The 15,936-nt window shown below is 42.1% G+C and overlaps 1 pseudogene; it reads left to right on the top strand.

The window, feature by feature from the left end:
• LOC139538227 (protein FAM171B-like) overlaps window positions 1-15,936 on the top strand; it is a 41,242-nt pseudogene that overhangs the window by 3,008 nt on the left and 22,298 nt on the right.

Raw genomic sequence — 15,936 nt, 5'->3', positions numbered from 1 at the left:
TAAAATACAGTAGATACATGTGACATTAATAATGTTTACATATCTTACATTACTCAAGTGGCATTATTTTACAGTGCATTGTATAAAGTGACTAGTGATCCATTTATTGAAGTGGCCAGTGATTGGGTCTCAATGTAGGCAGCAGCCTCTCTGAGTTAGTGATTGCTGTTTAGTAGTCTGATGGCTTTGAGGTAGAAGCTGTTTTTCAGTCTCTCGGTCCCAGCTTTGATGCACCTGTACTGACCTCGCCTTCTGGATGATAGCGGTGTGAACAGGCAGTGGCTCAGTTGGTTGATGTCCTTGATGATCTTTTTGGCCTTCCTGTGACATCGGGTGCTGTAGGTGTCATGAAGGGCAGGTAGTTTGCCCCCGGTGATGCGTTGTGCAGACCACACCGCCCTTTGGAGAGCCTTGCGATTGAGGGCGGGTCAGTTGCCGTACCAGGCTGTGATACAGCCCGACAGGATGCTCTCGATTGTGCGTCTATAAAAGTTTGTCAGGGTTTTGGGTGACAAGCCAAATTTCTTCAACCTCCTGAGGTTGAAGTGGCGCTGTTGCGCCTTCTTCACCACACTGTCTGTGTGGGTGGACCATTTCAGTTTGTCTGTGATGTGTACGCCGAGAAACTTAAAACTTTCCACCTTCTCCACTGCTATCCCTTCGATGTGGATAGGGGGTTTCTCCCTCTGCTGTTTCCTGAAGTCCACAATCATCTCCTTTGTTTGTTGACGTTGAGTGAGAGGTTGTTTTCCTGACACCACACTAGAGGTCGCCCGATTATGATTTTTCAACGCTGATACCGATACCGATTATTGGAGGACCAAAAAAGCAGATACCGATTAAATCGGCCGATTTTTAAAAATGTATTTGTAATAATGACAATTACAGCAATACTGAATGAACACTTATTTTAACTTAATATAATACATCAATAAAATCAATTTAGCCTCAAGTAAATAATGAAACATGTTCAATTTGGTTTAAATAATGCAAAAACTAAGTGTTGGAGAAGAAAGTAAAAGTGCAATATGTGCTATGTAAGAAAGCTAACGTTTAAGTTCCTTGCTCAGAACATGAGAACATATGAAAGCTGGTGGTTCCTTTTAACATGAGTCTTCAATATTCCCCGTTAAGAAGTTTTAGGCTGTAGTTATTATAGGAATTATAGGACTATGTCCCTCTATACCATTTGTATTTAATTAACCTTTGACTAGTGGATGTTCTTATAGGCACTTTAGTATTGCAAGTGTAACAGTATAGCTTCCGTCCCTCTCCTCGCTCCTCCCTGGGCTCGAACCAGCAACACAACGACAACAGCCACCATCGAAGCAGCGTTACCCATGCAGAGCAAGGGGAACATCTACTAGAAGGCTCAGAGCGAGTGACGTTTGAAACGCTATTAGCACGCGCTAACTAGCTAGCCCTTTCACTTCGGTTACACCAGCCTCATCTCGGGAGTTGATAGGCTTGAAGTCATAAACAGCGCAATGCTTGACGCAAAACGAAGATCTGCTGGCAAAACGCACGAAAGTGCTGTTTGAATGAATGTTTACACGCCTGCTTCTGCCTACCACCTCTCAGTCAGATACTTAGATACTTGTATGCTCAGTCAGATTATATGCAACGCAGGACACGCTAGATAATATCTAGTAATATCATCAACCATGTGTAGTTAACTAGTGGTTATGATTGATTTTTTTTATAAGATAAATGTAATGCTAGCTAGCAACTTACCTTGGCTTACTGCATTCGGGTAACAGGCAGTCTCCTTGTGGAGTGCAACGGGAGAGAGGCAGGTCGTTATTGCGTTGGACTAGTTAACTGTAAGGTTGCAAGATTGGATCCCCCGAGCTGACAAGGTGAAAATCTGTCATTCTGCCCCTGAACAAGGCAGTTAACCCACCGTTCCTAGGCCGTCATTGAAAATAAGAATGTGTTCTTAACTGACTTGCCTAGTTAAATAAAGTACATTATTTTTTTTTTTTTAAATAGGCAAAACGGCGCCCAAAAATACCGATTTCCGATTGTTATGAAAACTTGAAATCGGCCCTAATTAATCGGCCATTCCGATTAATCGGTCGACCTCTACACCACACCCAAGTGCCCTCACCTCCTCCCTGTAGGCTGTCTCGTCGTTGTTGGTAATCAAGCTCACTACTGTAGTGTTGTCTGAAAACTTGATGATTGAGTTGGAGGCGTGCATGGCCACGCAGTTGTGGGTGAACAGGGGGGACAGGAGGGGGCTGAGCACGCACCCTTGTGGGGCCCCAGTGTTGAGGGTCAGTGAAGTGGAGAGCTTGTTTCCCACCTTCACCACCTGGTGGGCGGCCCGTCAGAAAGTCCAGGACCCAATTGCACAGGACTGGGTTGAGACCCAGGGCCTCCAGCTTGATGATGAGTTTGGAGGTTACTATGGTGTTAAATGCTGAGCTGTAGTCAATGAACAGCATCTTTACATAGGTATTCCTTTAGTCCAGATGGGATAGGGCAGTGTGCAGTGTGATGGCGATTGCGTCATCTGTGGACCTGTTGGGGCGGTATGCAAACTGAAGTGGGTCTAGGGTAGCCGGTAAGGTGGAGGTGATATAATCCTTGACTAGTCTCTCAAAGCACTTCATGATGACAGAAGTGAGTGCTACGGGGCGGTAGTCATTTAGTTCAGTTATCTTTGCCTTCTTGGGTACAGGAACAATGGTAGCCATCTTGAAGCATGTGGGGACAAAAGACTGGGATAGGGAGCGATTGAATATGTCCGTAAACACACTAGCCAGCTGGTCTGCGCATGCTTTGAAGACGCGGCTAGGGATGCCGTCTGGGCCGGCAGCCTTGCGAGGGTTAACGCGTTTAAATTCAGAGCACGTTAGTGAGGGTATGAGGTTCCTCAGACACAAACACCCAATGTCCAATCTTGCTTCATTATTAAATCAAGTAAAGATACAATAATCCTAATATACCTGGGTAAAATTACTTCCAGAATGTGTCTAAATATTGCACAGAAAAATGTAAGGTCAATGTTCCATTTCTCAGCCAACCTATTTCCATTTTATTTAAACACAATTTGTACTGACATGTTATCACAATGCCTACAGGTGTTGCAGTACATGTAATTGTAACGGTGTAATTAAGTTGTTAAATTCCTGCATAAAATGGGTATTATGCCATCTCCTGGTTGATTAGTGTGTTTACATTGTCAAATACATTCAGTGATAAAGGTATGGGATTCTCAGTAATCCACAGCAGATTTATGGAGAATTTCTGTGGGTGAGTTGAAAATGTAATGTATAAAGTTGACATTACATCATAAAATCCACTTTTTACATCGTAAAGTGAAGTTGGTAGCTAACTCGAAAATGAATCTTCCTTAGGAGTGCTATTTATTTGTATTTGTCACATCACATGCGCCACATACAACAGGTGTAGACCTTACAGTGAAATGCTTACTTACAAGCCCTTAACCAAAAATGTAATTTTAAGAAAACAAGTGTTAAGAAAGTATTTACTTATCTGAACTGAAGTAAAAAATAAAATAAAAATAAATAAAATAATAGTAGCGAGGCTATATACAGGGGGTACCGGTACAGAGCCAATGTGCAGGGGCACAGGTTAGTCCAGGTAATTGAGGTTATATGTACTGTAGGTAGAGGTAAAGTGACTGTGCATAGGGGAGGGGGGGACAATGTAAATAGTCCGGATATTTGATTACCTGTTCAGGAGTCTTATGACTTGGGGGTAAGAGCTGTTAAGAAGCCTTTTGGACCTAGACTTGCCGCTGCGGTACCACTTGCCATGCGGTAGCAGAGAGAACAGTCTATGACTAGGGTGGCTGGAGTCTTGGGCAATTTTTTGGGTCTTTGACACCGCCTGGTATAGAGGTCCTGGATGGCAGGAAGGTTTTCTCCAGTGAATTACTGGGCCGTACGCAATACCCTCTGTAGTGCCTTGCGGTTGGTGGCCGAGACACTGTATTTCTGATCAATGTGATGTTATTTTAATGTACAAAATATGAGCTTTTCTTTAAAAAACAAGGACATTTCTAAGTGACGGTAGTGTAAATAAATACATACATACATAATAAATACAGAAAAAAAGAAAAAAAAAGAAACAGAAGTCACTTGAATCCAGTCTGGCACAAAGAGAAGACCTATACAATCTATATACACACATGCCATTTACCACATAGAAGCTAAATATTTTTACAATTTAATTATAGGTATTCCAGTCTTTATCTAAATATTCCGCAAACGGAAATACACAATGGACAAAAAAACATTTCAATTTCTCCTCATCACACATAATGCCAGGGTATATCTGGTGTGCTTTCTGGAATAATAGCAAGCGTATATCGTGGTAGAAAGGGCAATAGAGGATAAAATGAGTTTCATTCTCTATTTCTTCAAGGTCACAATAGTGGAAAAGTCTTTCCTCTTCCATTTCACCACAAAACCGACCTGTTTCAATACACAGAGACAATATCCCTGATCTTACCTGTTTCAATACGCAGAGACAATATCCCTGATCTTACCTGTTTCAATACGAAGAGGCAATATCCCTGATCTGACCTGTTTCAATACGCAGAGACAATATCCCTGATCTGACCTGTTTCAATACGCAGAGACAATATCCCTGATCTTACCTGTTTCAATACGCAGAGACAATATCCCTGATCTTACCTGTTTCAATACGAAGAGGCAATATCCCTGATCTGACCTGTTTCAATACGCAGAGGCAATATCCCTGATCTGACCTGTTTCAATACGCAGAGGCAATATCCCTGATCTTACCTGTTTCAATACGCAGAGGCAATATCCCTGATCTTACCTGTTTCAATACGCAGAGACAATATCCCTGATCTTACCTGTTTCAATACACAGAGGCAATATCCCTGATCTTACCTGTTTCAATACGCAGAGGCAATATCCCTGATCTTACCTGTTTCAATACACAGAGGCAATATCCCTGATCTTACCTGTTTCAATACGCAGAGGCAATATCCCTGATCTGACCTGTTTCAATACGCAGAGGCAATATCCTTGATCTTACCTGTTTCAATACACAGAGGCAATATCCCTGATCTTACCTGTTTCAATACGCAGAGGCAATATCCCTGATCTGACCTGTTTCAATACGCAGAGGCAATATCCCTGATCTTACCTGTTTCAATACGTAGAGGCAATATCCCTGATCTTACCTGTGCACACAGCGATCTCTTGCTTTTAGGTAGGTTATACATAATATATTTCTAACACACAAATTCACCCTTAATCAAACAAAAGGTTCTTATTTTCATATTGCATCAACAGTTGTTTTTTAATCATATCTATGTCTCCCTTAATTTGGTTTTCGTACAGATGTTCACAGTCAGACTGTTGAAAAAGGTCAGACATTTCAGTTGCCCAGGCTCCCCCTATGGATAGATCCAATTGACAAACTTTACTAGCTATTCTGGCAGTTGGCATATCCATCAGTCTATTCCAAAGTCTCACTATACACGCCTTCCATCTCACCTCACAGGGTTCCCAGCCCATGTCCCCAGTTATTGCAAGTATAGGCGCAAACTTGTGTGTATGGTTTTTACCACTAGAGGTCCTTAGAGTCAAACTTTGCTTTGCATTTCATAAGAAATACAAAAAAAAGTTCATACATGGTTGTTGTGAAAAGCGTATTTAATTGTGATCAAATCATTTATAGTGTGGACAGATATTCAGTGACCGATGATGGCTCTTAAATAAATGACCCCATATTTAGAAAATGTACTGTAAGGAAAAACATGATATTGCATTTGATATCCATTGCCAACACTATACATAGTCATTATTATTTCAAAGTAATTTCAAGAGAATAATATCAGGTTGTTTACCACTTACCTCTATTTTGAAATGTATAGAAATTGGCACAGAGAAGGAAAGTACTGTACAGTAGGTACTACCTTGCAGTGGCAGGAGGATGTTTTTTTTTTTCATGAGCATGGCCTTATTTCTATTACAGCATGTTGGATGGTTGTCATTCAGATTTAATTCACTCAGTGCAATGTAACACCATAGGTTTAACATACTACATGATACTCTGATTTTCCCTATACCCATCATGAGGTTGCTACAACCTAGCCTATGAATGAAAGTTTACAACGTAGATGCACACAGAGAGAGAATTTTGAGTTGACAGACAGTGACACATGAAATACCGCATTGCACACTCTTGCCTGCATATAGCTGATCTAGTGTGTAATCATTAGTCCAACAAATTCAGGTATGTTTATCCCCATTTTGTTCCGTTAGCTTCCGTTTAAGAAACGTTTTTCAACAGAATCGGCGGAATGAATACACCACATATCAAGCATAAACACAGTTCACTTTAATAGCAGCCACGTTGTATTCGTTCTCGGATCTATGCGCATTGATGCGCTCTCCCCCTCGTTTGTGGACTTTAATGCACAACATATCAGCTGTATGTGACCAGGCGAAAAAACCTTTCTAAGCCAAACCATATCATAACCGCTACACACAGTCTACATCGTTGTCACCATATTAGCTAAATTAACATCATAGTCAACATAGCTAATATAACTAATGCATTAGTAAACCCGCTACAATCATGCAGTAACGTTAGAGTGTATAGTCAGTAAGCAGTTTAGCAGTTACACCGGCAGGCCCCGGTGGTAATAAATTAGTAAAACCAAAAGCTTACCTTGACTTGGAAGAGTTCCAGTGTTGTGTTGGATAGTCATAGCCAGCTAGCTAACATTGCATCCCTCTGTTTGAGCACGGTGTTTGAGTAGGCTAAACTAGCTAGCTGCAGCTGCTAGCTAAGTAAGTAAAACTGAAATTTAAAAAACATATCTTTCTCTTGCTTCTTCATTTTAGGAAGAAATTAATTTGTTCAAGACTGTTTAACTATTGTCTTTTTCTCTCATTGAGACAACTACTCACCACAGTTTATGCTAGTGCTAGCTAGCTGTAGCTTATGCTTTCAGTACTAGATTAATTCTCTGATCATTTGATTGGGTGGACCAGATGTCAGTTCATGCTGCAAGAGCTCTGATAGGTTGGAGGATGTCCTCCGGAAGTTGTCATAATTACTGTGTAAGTCTATGGAAGAGGGTGAGAACCATGAGCCTCCTAGGTTTTGTTTTGAAGTCATGTACCCAAAGGTCGACGGAAGCTAGCTGTTCTCTGGCTACACCGTGGTGTTACCCTACAGAGTGCTGTTGAGGCTACAAAATGGTGTGTTTTAATCAATTATTTGTTGACGTGAATCTATTTAGTATAGTTTTATCTAAAAAGGATCACTTTTTAAATGTTAAAAAATATATATTTTTATGAAATTCACTGAGGAGGATGGTCCTCCCCTTCCTCCTCTGAGGAGCCTCCACTGCTACCGTGTCACTATGTATTTACATAGGCTTTATACTAGAGAATAACTATGTGATATGTGTAAGGGATAAACGCAGACGCTCTCAATTGTCAAAATCTATGCTGAAATGAAACCACACATTCATGCAGACGTCACACAAATCAAATCACATTTTATTGGTCACATACACATGGTTAGCAGATGTTAATGCTAGTGTAGTGAAATGCTTGTGCTTCTAGTTCCGACCACGCTGTTTCCTGAAGTCCACGATCATCTCCTTTGTTTTGTTGACGTTGAGTGAGAGGTTGTTTTCCTGAAACCACACTCCTCACCTCCTCCCTGTAGGCCGTCTCGTCATTGTTGGTATTCAAGCCTACCACTGTAGTGTCGTCTGCAAACTTGATGATTGAGTTGGAGGCGTGCATGGCCACGCAGTCATGGGTGAACAGTGAGTACAGGAGAGGGCTGAGAACGCACCCTTGTGGGGCCCCAGTGTTGAGGATCAGCGGGGTGGAGATTTTGTTTCCTACCCTCACCACCTGGGGGCGGCCCATCAGAAAGTCCAGGACCCAGTTGCACAGGGCGGGGTCGAGACCCAGGGTCTCGAGCTTAATGACGAGTTGAGGGTACTATGGTGTTAAATGCTGAGCTGTAGTCGATGAACAGCATTATCACATAGGTATTCCTCTTGTCCAGATGGGTTAGGGCAGTGTGATTGCAGTTGCGTCGCCTGTGGACCTAATGGGGCTGTAAGAAAATTGGAGTGGGTCTAGCGTGGAGGTGATATGGTCCTTGACTAGTCTCTCAAAGCACTTCATGATGACGGAAGTGAGTGCTACGGGGCGGTAGTCGTTTAGCTCAGTTACCTTAGCTTTCTTGGGAACAGGAACAATGGTGGCCCTCTTGAAGCATGTGGGAACAGCAGACTGGGATAGGGGTTGATTGAATATGTCCGTAAACACACCAGCCAGCTGGTCTGCGCATGCTCTGAGGACGCGGCTAGGGATGCCGTCTGGGCCGGCAGCCTTGCGAGGGTTAACACGTTTAAATGTTTTACTCACGTTGCCTGAGGTGAAGGAGAGTCTGCAGGTTTTGGTAGCGGACCGTGTCGTTGGCAATGTATTGTCCTCAAAGCGAGTGAAGAAGTTGTTTAGTTTGTCTGGGAGCAAGACATCGGGGTCCGCGACGGGGCTCGTTTTCTTTTTGTAGTCCGTGATTGACTGTAGACCCTGCCACGACTGTGATTATAATCGAAGAGAATTCTCTTGGTAGATAATGCGGTCGGCATTTGATTGTAAGGAATTCTAGGTCAGGTGAACAAAAGGACTTCAGTTCCTGTATGTTGGTATGATCACACCACGACTCGTTAATCATAAGGCATACACCCCCGCCCTTCTTCTTACCAGAGAGATGTTTGTTTCTGTGGGCGCGATGCGTGAAGAAACCAGGTGGCTGTACCGACTCTGATAACGTATCCCGAGTGAGCCATGTTTCCGTGAAACAGAGAATGTTACAATCTCTGATGTCTCTCTGGAAGGCAACCCTTTCCCGGATTTCGTCTACCTTGTTGTCAAGAGACTGGACGTTGGAGAGTAGTATACTCGTGAGCAGTGGGTGATGTGCCCGTTTTCTGAGCCTGACCATAAGACCACTCCGTCTGCCCCTTCTGCGGCGCCGTTGTTTTGGGTCGCCTGCTGGGATCCGATCCATTGTCCTGGGTGGTGGACCAAACAGAGGATCCACTTTGGGAAAGTCATATTCCTGGTCGTAATGTTGGTAAGTTGACGTTGCTCTTATATCCAATAGCTCCTCCCGGCTGTATGTAATGAGACATTTCCTGGTGTAACAGTGTAAGAAATAATACACAAAAAAACTTAATACTGCATAGTTTCCTAAGATCCACCTTTCAATGGTGGTGTGTTTAGAAACATTTTGCATTTCCTAAGAGAGGTTTCTGTTTTGATCCACAAATGTTCTTCTAGTGAACCTAAGACAAAGAGGATCCACGCCACCAAAATGGCGTCGTTGAAGATGGACCAAACCACCACGACAAATGACAACCAACTCTGCGAAGTGTCCTCTCAAGACTCCACCCACTCTGAAGACGTATCCCACCAATTATTAATGAGGGGCGATGGCAAATCGGTCGATTCAGCCACTTCCAAGTACAATGACGACTTCAACATTTACATTGAGGGTACAGATCTTATTGGTTCAGAGTCCTCCAGGCCTTTGCAGCAGGCCCTTGTCAACAGCAGTGACATTCTGTGGACACGGGACATTTCTGAGGGGATAAATATACCTCTCTCTCTCAATGAGAGCTTGTTCCTCCAGGACAGACTGCTCCAATTCCACAACCAACCTGTGGCTATCCTCCATGCTCCGGGGCTTTGGAGCTCACCAGAGCAGCACTCTCCGGGATGCAGGTCTGCCACCCTGCCCCGAACAGGTGGGATGTACAACCTTGGGCAAGGACAAACTGTGGGCATGGACAACCTCACACAGACTTTACCCAAGGTCCCTCTGGCCACTCTGGAGCGCTCCCAGGGGCATGGCAGGGAGGGGCTTCACGGGGACACGTCCACCTTCAAGCCAGAGTCCTGGCCGCTACTACAGCCGCTACAGCCGCAGCCTCCCAGAGTCGGTCTCAGTCCCCGGCACACTGAACGAGGCCAGAGGAAGAGGAGGCCACCGCCCTGGGGGTGAGCGTCCCTTTTCCAGCGAGCTCCAGGAAACAGACCAGAATTCAGAGCAGACCCCCTCAGAGCTCACCAGGGCCAGGCCCTCTCCTCTCGCCCCGCGGGCATGGTTTGTATCCCTGGAGGGCAAACCGGCCGCAGAGATCTGCCGCAACTCTTCCTCCGCCACGGACTCCAAGAGAAAACGCAGGGCGGCAGGGGACAGCCGTGACACCAGTCTTGACTCTGGAGTGGATATGAGCGAGCCCAACAACCAGCCAACTGTTTCGGAATAGGCAGACGACGCTGGATCGTAGTGGCACCTTTGTCAAGAGAGCCACGCTCCATATTAAGCCCCCCCTTCTCGTTTCCGGTGAGGAATTGAACAAAAAGTGCAGCGGGAAAGGCGCCATGGGGGGCCAGACCCTGATTGATGACGCCCCCCTGGGGACCGTCCTGGGTGTAAGTGGATCTAGCGGAACTGCTACCAACGTCTCACAGGAGAGAGGGGAGGGGCCGAGTGCTTGCCCAGAGAGACAGTGAGTTCAGGGCTATACTCACAATTATTATTTTTTTTTCACCTTTATTTAACCAGGTAGGCTAGTTGAGAACAAGTTCTCATGATAAGGACAATGACAAGAACCTGGCATCACATGGAGGAAAAGCCACTCACAAAGCTGAACTAGGAGCATGAGCTGAAGTTGTGTAGGTGAATAGTCATAGACATAAAATTGCACTGACTGTGTCAATACATGTTATGACAATGCCTACAGGTGGTGTTGTACAATCTATTGTATTAATCTGTCGAATGCAAACACGGTGAAACTTAAATTAATCTTAGTTTCACTTCACGTGTTCCATTTCTTACTCATAACATAGAATGCATTCGTGTAGGCTGCACCTTTACAAACACGCCATGCATGTCTTCACTTAAGTTTCATTGTGAATCAGCCTGTCTGTTATTGACTATACTCACATAAAGAAAGTCTGTTACATTCCTGGAAGTAAGCACATATTTGCCTCAGCAACATTTTAACTTGTCAGTACGGAAAGTTGTATGGTCTCCAGATTTACGTTTACTACCAGATTCTGCTCTGTTAGACATCCTGTCCTGTGGTAAATTATATCTTCCTGTCCTGTAGCCCTTGAACTGTATGTTGGGTGAGATGGCTGCTCCCGCTCTGTTGAAAACCAGCTGTTGTTCATCTAGTTTACGGGAATCTAGACTTCTCTCATTCCACCTCTGCCACTTAAATGTAACTGCTTGTACTGGTACTTCACCGCAGTCATGGTTTTATCAACTAAAGTCTATTATTCTTGTCTTCCCTAGATTTTGTACAATTTATAATGGCATGAGTTGTTGTTTAAGTCAAGAGAATATTGAAAGAGTAATTACATTTTCAAATATGCTTGTGTGAACCTGTTATGATGCATATGAGTTTGCTTGCAAATGACTCATCACTGGTTGGCACAGAGGCTTATTGTCACGACTTCTGCCGAAGTCAATGCCTCTCCTTGTTCGGGCGGTGCACGGCGGTCGACATGCCAATGACCAAAAACACAACCCGTTCAATGTTAATTATGATTATTGATAGTTTGTATTTAGGTATATACAGTATTAGGGGCACTTCTATGGAAAATTTGATCGCTTTTTCATTGTCACTCGTCTTTGATTGCTTTTTAAAATAAAATAGCAGCATACATCAACATTTGTAGTGATAAAAACAATTTAGAAATACTTCATATGGTTATGATAAGAAAACATACAACTCTTACAGTAAAGCTTTTAAATACGTGTTACTATACAGTACATAAATACATAAGGCACCAATTTAATGGTTGGGTTTGCTGGTACAATGTTTTTATTATATGCTGTAAGGTCATTATCTAACATGGCAAAAACGAATGTGTTTTGAAGCTTCATCCAGCCCAATGGTGTATGCGGATTGCAACAGCACTGTTGATACCAGGAAACTGTGTTCCCATAGCGTGTTTTCATGTTTGTGACATTGGTGCACTATTTCTCAATGTATCACCTTTTCTTTTTTAGGACCATCACGGCCCAAGAACATGACATATTCTCCATCGATCTCTTCAATTTCAGGGAGACAAATATTGTGAAAGGGCTGTAACACTGAAAATGCTATCGATACATGTATCTTACCTTAAGAATGTAATTTGATTTATCCTAAATATATTTATTTATCTTCCTTGTGAAAGACAAATGTGGGTTTTTGAAAAGAAACCGCACAGCTCTGGTTAGCCAGGTGAAAAACGTGAAGGCCATTGTCGATGATCTGCAGAGTGAACATTTTCATGATGAAATGGCTGCCATCGTGAATGCCCAGTTGACACCACAAGAAATGATGAGGAAGCTCCTGGATAGCGCGACCAGCACCGGGGCCGTTAACGCCCTGATTCAAGCCCTTTTAACTCATCAGAAGGATGTCATGGATGACCTGATTGCTGAAAAAGATTGAAGAGGTCAATTGGTTCTTCATTCTAATTTATCTATATCAGGACTATTTTTACCTTTTTTCTATCACTTTTTTATTCATCTTAGCCACCAGCCTGGTCTCATAGACTAGTAAACTTAAATCTGGGACACTCAGAATAGTATAATATGCTACAGTACATTTGGTACTGTATGTTTACATTAAATGAATGTAGAGTGGTTGGTTAGGGTGGATGAGTATGCGTATGATGCAACATGTCAACTACTTACTACTTTTGAGCTACTTTGCAACTACTTAGCATGTTAGCTAACATGTTAGCTTCCCCTAACTCTTAACCCTAATCTTAACTCCTAACACTAACCCCAAGCCTAGCTAACATTAGCCACAACAAATTGGAATTCATAACATATCATACATTCTGCAAATTGGTAACATATATTACAAATTTAAATTCATAACATATCATACAAATTGTAATTTGTAACATATCATAGGACATGGATGATGGACATTCACAAATTAATACATACCATACGAAAAGTAACATATCATACTAATTGGCTGTCCCAGATATATATTTACTCTGTTACGTCTACCCCTGACTCCAGGTTGTTGCCACGTGTAATTATTGGTGGTGGTGCTATTTTTTATTGACAAAATAGTGACAATATCATCTTTTAAGGGAAACATTTCTATAAAAAATGCAAGACAATATATTTTGATTATGTTGACTATGGTTCTTTACATTCCAAATATAAAATGTAAAGGTGCAGTTTGAAGATTTACCACTGCATTACCTTTAAATGAAATGTTGTTGAATTACTTATGTTGTCAACCTCCAAGAAGGAGAGGTCCAATAAATTAGACTGAAAGAAACATCTGTAGACATATGAACATCTATCGGCCTATACAGGCCAAGAGTTGGACTTGCAATGACAGTCTGTGTTTGACTTTGTCATACTGACACACCCCATCATAATAGACAATATATTTGCAGGTATTTATCTAAACATTGACCATTGATGTTTAAGCCATATTTGTATACATTGTAATGCAACCACTAGACATGGACAATCATCTCTATAACCTTGATAAAATGTGAACACAAAACATCAGAAAACAATAGTAACTTAGCACATTATTCTGAGCACGTTAGTGAGGGTACGAGGTTCCACAGACACAAACACCCAATGTCCAATCTTGCTTCAATATTAAATCAAGTAAAGATACAATAATCCTAATAAAACTGGGTAAAATGACTTCCTGAATGTGTCTAAATATTGCACAGGAAAATGTAAGGTCAGTGTTCCATTTCTCAGCCAACCTGTTTCTATTTTATTTCAACTGGTTCCACTCTTACAAGTGTCTTGTGTATTTTTGCCTGCATATCACTGCCCGCTCAACCCAGATCTTTGAACCAGTAAATGTTTTGCCTGCCCAGTGAGACAGGGACTTCAGTTTCACCCCTACCCTGGGATGTCAAGGAAAGGTCAAGTACAAGAGCACCTGGCATAGCATGGAGGGAAGGTCCACTATTAAATTATGGTCAACTAGGAGCATGTTCTGGAGGTTAAAGTTGGTGAACAACAGTCATGGGCACAAATTGTACTGACATGTTATCACAATGCCGACAGGTGTTGCAGTACATGTAATGTAGGGTATGTAAATACTAGTAATTTTATATTTAAGTCATTTAGCAGACACTCTTATCCAGAGCGATTTACAGTAGTGAGTGCATACATTTAAGAAAAGAAAATGTCCAATCGGTACTGTTAGGATTTATGTTTATGCACTAGCCCGCTACCATATTGTTTGAAGATGAAAGTACCCGTGGAAATCGAAACCACAACCCTACCGTTGCAAGCGCCATGCTCTAACTGAGCTACACATGACTCCTCAAAGTGAATCTTACGGCGCAAACTTGGCAACATGTCACGCAAGTCTGTACTTTCGTTTTCGCTTTATGTGTTCACCAGTTGTGTAAACGTAGTTATATAACGCAAAACGTTTGCCTCAGCCACATTTGAGCTTTTCGGGACTTTTTCAGGTTTTTAAGTCTTTTCAGTCTTCAGATTTACATTTACTACCAGAACCTGTGCCGTTAGACCTTTATCATATGGTAAGTTATCTTCCTGTTCTGCTGTTTTTTCTTAGAAATACTGAAGCTGCTTTACTTCAGCCTTGTGTGAAAACCAGCCGTTGTTTGTCAAGTTTAAGTTACGTCCACCAATACAATTAACTGCTGGTGTTTTGTAGGCCTACTGCCACACTGTTATGGCTTCTTGCCTGAAGACTTTTTAAAGTATTCAGTATTATGTTCAGTATTTTATTAACTTAGAAGGTACTTACTTTATCATAGAGTGAAATTGTAAGGGTTAACAGGATACCAGAAAGGGTGACATGGTATTTTACTTTGTTACAGATCATAATATAAGTATTATTGTTTGTTCTACTTAATAACATTAAATCATGATGCACTCAAAACCTGCAACCATTGGTTGTTTAATACTCCATAACCACCTTGGGTAAACCATAATCATGCCTTAATAAACATTATATTGGTCCAGTTAAACTTTGATTGCTACCAACCTATACAAATATTAGACTTTTTTACCCAACAGAGATTTGTTTATTATGTCCAAATAGGCCATGGAATTTCTGAAGTCACACAAGGAGGACCTGTGCAAGTGGTTATCAACGATGGATGCTGAGTTTATCATTGACAAGTGTGAAGATATCTTAACAGCTAAACAGGATAAGGCTATTCGCAATCAAAAAACTGATGAAGGGAAGATCCGTCTTCTTTTGGAGACATTCATTAAAATGGACGATAGTACATGTCAGGACTTCCTTAAGATTCTGAAGGAAGAGCAGACACATTATCCAGGCCTTCAACAACATTTCAGCAAGAGCACACAAGGTAAAATAGTATACATCAACATTTGTGGTGATAAAAACCATGTAGAAATACTTCATATGGTTATGATAAGAAAACATACAACTCTTACAGTAAAGCTTTTAAATAGGTGTTACTATACAGTACATAAGGCACTAGGTAGCCTGGCGGGTAGGAGCGTTGGGCCTGTAACCCGAAGGTTTACTGGATCGAATCCCCGAGCTGACAAGGTAAAAATCTGTCGTTCTGCCCGAGCAAGGCAGTTAACCCACTGTTCCCCGGGTGCCGAAGATGTCAATTAAGGCAGCCCTCCGCACCTCTCTGATTCAGAGGGGTTGGGTTAAATGAGGAAGACACATTTCCGTTGAATGCATTCAGTTGTACAACTGACTAGGTATCACCTTTCCCAATTTAATGGTTGGGTTTGCTGGTACAATGTTTTTATTACATGCTGTAAGGTCATTATCTAACATGGCAATAACGAATGTGTTTTGAAGCTTCATCCAGCCCAACGGTGTATGCGGATTGCAGCAGCACTGTTGATACCAGGAAAGTC

The sequence above is a fragment of the Salvelinus alpinus genome, chromosome 14, assembly GCF_045679555.1.
Source record: "Salvelinus alpinus chromosome 14, SLU_Salpinus.1, whole genome shotgun sequence".
NCBI classification, from domain to species: domain Eukaryota; kingdom Metazoa; phylum Chordata; class Actinopteri; order Salmoniformes; family Salmonidae; genus Salvelinus; species Salvelinus alpinus.
This window is presented reverse-complemented; position numbering and strand designations above follow the sequence as displayed.